This window comes from Mandrillus leucophaeus, unplaced genomic scaffold, assembly GCF_000951045.1.
Source record: "Mandrillus leucophaeus isolate KB7577 unplaced genomic scaffold, Mleu.le_1.0 Scaffold538, whole genome shotgun sequence".
Classification (NCBI taxonomy): Eukaryota; Metazoa; Chordata; class Mammalia; order Primates; family Cercopithecidae; genus Mandrillus; species Mandrillus leucophaeus.
In genome coordinates, this window is record NW_012105786.1 from 1,485,026 (window position 1) to 1,490,551 (window position 5,526).

The 5,526-nt window shown below is 45.6% G+C and overlaps 1 long non-coding RNA gene across 1 annotated transcript in view; it reads left to right on the top strand.

The window, feature by feature from the left end:
* LOC105551912 overlaps positions 1-5,526 on the top strand; it is a 58,782-nt gene that overhangs the window by 11,803 nt on the left and 41,453 nt on the right. The gene's annotated exons all lie outside the window — the stretch shown is intronic.

Consider the following 5,526-nt stretch of genomic DNA (forward strand, 5'->3'; position numbering starts at 1 on the left):
TTATATAGAAAATATATTTGAACATAATAAGGGCTTGTTCAATGGTGAGGCCAGTGGAAACAGGAGGGGGTCTGTCTTCTTGGATTTCCTTGGCTCGGTGACTGACTGGAGGTGGGGATGGGGGAGTCAAAGGCCGCATAAAATGTTGAGGCAGAACACGAGAAAAAGTGCGAAGTCAGTGGTGGTAGGATCTGTTGAGGGATTATGGGAAGGAATAAGTGTCGTTTGGGGTACAGAGGTTTGTGGCAGCAGAAGGTATTGGATTTCCAGCTGGTTGAATATTTGGGACCAGCTTGTTGTCCCCAAGGCTTGGAGCAGGGGACAGATCCAGAGAGTGCTACACAGAGATGGGACAGGAGGGGAGAGATGACAGAAAGGCCAAGTGCAGGGATTACGTGGTGAGGGCTGAGGGCAGAGAGTAGGAGACCCCTATGTATTTGCACAGGAGAAGAGAGAGAGGAGCCAGGAAGTAAGCCATGGAGGAGATTTTGGAGAGAATACGGGGCAGAGAGCAATAGAGCACAACCTCACAGAAATTGAGGAAGACATTTCCAGAAAGAGGGTGGGGTTGGGGAGGTTGTTAATGGAGACCAATGCTGGGACAGTCACAGACAAAAAAGGTGGATCAAAGCCACTGGAATGGACAATCATGATACCATGAAAAACAGATGGTGGGTTACTCTTGCTCTTTGAATACGTTTGAAGGTCAAGAGAGGGGGTCAAAGAGGTCAAAGAACTTTTTCTTGTTGCCTTGTGAGCAATGGAGCACCTGTGCGCACTTCTAAGTAGAGAGAACAAAGCCAAGGGAGAGAGAAGCTTTAAAACAAAAAAGCAGAAGGGATGATGATTGGAGCGAAGTTACAGTTTCTTGTTACAGGACAAGAAAGATGAGTGTGTCATCCTCAGAGACAAGAGGAAAAAATGAATGAGTGAAGCTTCAAAAGAAGAGACATGGAGAAAGGTCATGTCCATGGCTTGGTGTCTCAGGAGAGTGAGAGGACAACCTGAGGGAATGAGGCTTGGTTGGGGACTTGAGGAGAATGGGAAAGACTTGGGGAGCAAATCTGCGAGATGCCTGAAAATTCATGAATCTTGTCCAAAGGATTGTCCAGCAGCTGTGACGGTCACCTGCAGGCTTGATAGCCCGTGTCGGTGGCTTCAGTCTGCACAGCCCTGCGGCTGTTCTCCTCAGTGTTTGGCAGCTCAAGAGAGAGGCCAGAGAGGGTTGGGGCAGCAAGGACAGTGCTGATGCAGTGGAGGTCAAGGTCAGGAGGGAATGGTAGAGATGTCTGATGGTCATCTGGGAGGGCCAGGGGCCTGCCAGGATGAGGAGAAGGGAGGTGTGGGCAGGGAGGCAGCTGTATAGGAGAAGGATGTGCTGCCTGCCTGCCTGCTAGTGCCACGAGATTCATTCTTGTTCTTTCCAGGACCTCTCTCCTTCCAGCCTTCAGGCAGTATACACCAATGTGGGGCCCTGAGGGAGCACTGGGGGTGCAGAGAGGGAGAATCATGGTCATTTCTCGCCTTCTTCCCCCTTCCTGTGGCATCATTGGCAGTGGCTGTGTTTCCTCCTTGGCTGTGGATCCTGCAGGGAAACCCTTTCCTCCATGATCCCCGCTCCCACTAAGCAGCCACTGCCCCATGGCCCTGACAACCAGACTCTGGTCACACTACCTCCTCCCCATGTTCCTCTAGTCTCACTAGTGGTCCTGGGTTGCTAAAGATGCTAATCTCTCTATAATCTGTGAAGTGACTCCCTGGTTGAAATATCTAGAGTGGTTTCTGTCTTCCTCAGAGGACTTTAACTGATATACTGGAATAGAATCAAAAACAAATATATCTCTCTTGATCTGCTCCCATCTCCTTTTTATACCTTTGCCTCCAAACAAGTGGGGAACAATAATATATAGTTTAAAAGTTATCCAAGGCAGCAAAATAAAGGAATGAGCAAGTGTGTATACAGATATCTTCTGAATGGAGAAAGATGGGGCATGATGGCCTTGGGTTAACTGGAAGAGCCATCACAAACTTCTTTGCCACTTTCCAGAGATGAAAGTGATGTGAACACAGAGCCAGGTTTGAGTACACCGTCATCTACATGGCCCTCTGCCCTCTGATAGGTTTGGTACCTGAAATTCCTCTATTCCTGATATATATATATATATATATATATGAATATATATATATATATATATTTTTTTTTTTCTATTTGAGTCCAGTTACTTTTCAGCTCCAGGAAGTTTCTACTGAAATAGAATAAGCAATATAAGAAAGCCACTCTATTAGACCAGGATGGGCTGGCTCTCCAGCTGGAGAGGCTTTAGGGGATAGAACCATAATAGAACTTGGGTTTGAATAGACAGAGAAACAGGGGGAGGATTTGTAGGGACAAGCCAGGTGGAGGATGGCCATGAGGACCAATGGACAGAGAGGGCAGGTTTGCTGGGAATAGACAGTGAGCACCTCCACCTGGCTCGCACTTTAAGCAATGGAGGGAGAGGAGGTTGGGCAGGTGGGCTGGAACCCGAGGACCTAGACTGCCAGACTGAGGATCTGGACTTGTCCCAGAAGGCAGTGGGAAGCAGAACTCTGCACAGAGCTAGAGCATGTCATAAGTGGCATGTTAGGACAAAGAAAGCCCTGAGTCCAGTGGCATCATGGAGAACGGATCAGAGGCAAAGGGAAACTAGAGACAGGAAGACTGACGAGGAGGTCGTTGCAATAATCCAGGCATGATGTGATGAGGACCTGGACTAGAATAGTGGCAGGAGACCAGGGAAATAAAGGATGTGAGAGATATTAGGGAGGGACTATTCCACGAGATTAGGCTGGTTGGATAGGAGAGTTCTAGCAGATGGATGAGATTCAAGCAAGGTTGATTTGTTGGAAGTGCTTCCAAAATATGCACTTTATTACTTATTCTCAGATATTTATGACTTCTCCAGTGTCATTACCTAACTCACTTACAATCTGAAAACTCATATCCACTTTATCCATCACCTGGGAGTCACTCCTATTCTGTGTTTTCACAAATAGATTAGCTTGACCCTTTAAAAAAGTCTTTTATAACATAACATGTAATTAATTTTTTTAAACCAAGGCTTACAGAATCCCAGAACCCCCAAATCCAGGCTTGATCAAGAATGATTAGAAAAGCTTGGAAGTGGTAATTAAGCATTAACTTAGTTTGCCCAAATGGGGGACAGACTGTACCTCTCCAATGGCCAACTCAGGTCATGTGACAGCTCAAAGCCCAACTGCCTTATCCAGGAATCACTCCAGTGCAATACAAGTTGCCCCTGTTACGGAGGAGGGTCATGTCCACCAGAAAAGAAGACATCCTGTCACTAGAGAAATGGTTTATTTTGAGTTTAATTTGGCAGTAGAGTCCTTTCTAGAATTTTCCTTTGAGGTTCAATAGATAATTCAGGGCATTTAGATTCTAAGTTTGAGTTAAATAGATCATACTGGGTGTATAAATATAAGGATATATTGGGAAATAGACAATATAAATGACAACGGAAGAGAACATTAGTTTGATCCAATCCATGTAAGAACTGAAAATTCTATTGCCTTTGATAAAAGGTTTTCTCCTATGAGCTATATAAGATAAGGATGCTATGATCACATGGTTGCTGTTACTTTTTTCCAGAGAATAATTTCCCCACTAGTAACTATGACTGTCCTCAAAAGCAAAATTTCTACCTTAAGACTATAAAGTGGTTGAAGACCTATGAGCAGCAGTAAATATTCAGCCCGGCAAGTTTCCTTGAAGCCACCACACTTATTCCCCACAGTAGACGCTGGCCCCACCTCTGTGAAAGCCCCTGGAAGACCCTTTTAATTCACTGACCTAGTTCTCAACAGCCTGCCTCAACCCACTATATTCCCCTCTCCATATACTACTTCTGAGTGTTCAGGTCATCAACTTCATTCTGTCATTTCTGTCCTTCCTCCCACAGGACTCAATGTACAATATTCCATTCCAGCTTTGAATTTGGGGTCAATGGATGACATTTAGATGCTCTACTCTTGCCATGCTCTCTACTTTCATGAGAATTTTGATTTATTCTACGTTAAAATTAACTAAGTTAATTTTAATCAATCCCTACCCTTGACTTAAATGTACACTTCTGTCAAGGTCCTGATTTGGGGCAGTTTGTTCATTTAACAAATGTTTAGCAAGCACCTGCTAGTTTCAAGCACAGTGCTAAATGCTGAGATACCAAAGTAAAAATTGTGTTCCCTCCAGGAGCTCTTAGGCTGGAGGGGGCAGAAAATTATTACATACAAGCACAGATGACTCATAAGAATCTATGCTGATTTGGATAGAAATTTTCTGCCCTTGGAATTTGGTATCTAATCCCTAAATAAAACACTTTAAAGAATGCTAATCAGAAGGAATAGGCAAGACTAAAATCAGTTGTTGTGTTTGTGGATTAGGGATGATTTATATTTTGATTTAAAATTTCCTTTAATGATAAAATAATATTTAGGCAATCAATACAAATGTAAATTTTGGATAATGTCACTGTGACTCATAAACTCACTACCCACCTGCCACATCCGGTGGAGACATCTGACCAATGAGGTTAGAACAAGGGGCTGCCTCAGAATCCCACATAGAAGCTGTGGACAACGTCTGCCGTGCCTCTATGGACACTGAACTGCACGGTTTTGGGTGTTTTCACATCCAAAAGTTGCCTTTTGGCGCACCACACCTCCCCCATTCTGTACCCATATGAACCCCAAACCCCTGGCTCCACAAGGGGATGAACAGAAGAACAGAAGAACAGCAGAATGGCACAGCAGAGAGAAGAAAAGGAGTGTCTAAACACCAAGAGTCGTTCTGTTGGAGGTGGTCAGAGAGGAGGTCAATTGCTGAATGCCCACACCCCATGGGAAGATCATCTTCCCACTCCATCCCCTTTCTAGCTCCCCATCCATCCTGCGGAGAGCCACCTCCACCACTCAAGTCCCACATTCACCTTCCTCAAGTCCATGTGCAACCTCATGCTTCCTGGATGCTGGACAAGGAGCTGGGTATCAAGAGGGCACTGATCTGTTTAACAGTTGTCGAAGTCATCTGTGGACAGCAAGGCTAAAAGAGTGCACTGTAACACATGCCTATTTGGGCTTCAGGAGTCGCAAGCTGCCACCCCTGAACACTGCCATGGGCTGGAACCCAAGGGCACTCGCCCTGGCTTCTGCACACACCTCTCTGCATGCTCCCCCTCCCATAAGAGGTTTGAGCGTGCCCAGTGGCCATACATATGAGCCACCCCCATCACAGGTCCTTTGGGGTTGTGGGGGGGGCAGTCAGGGAACTCTCCTGTCTCACTTGTCTACCTTGAGCCCAGCAGTGTATTGTATCAGGACAGTTGCAAAGAAAATGAAGTCCCCACCTTCCTGGACTGCCCCAATGTGAGATTTCGGGCACTGCCACTGCTGTGAGAGTGTGGGGGAAAGTGGAAAAAACTGGCAGATGATAGGACTAATGCAGGATGTCTATATGGTATAAAGCCT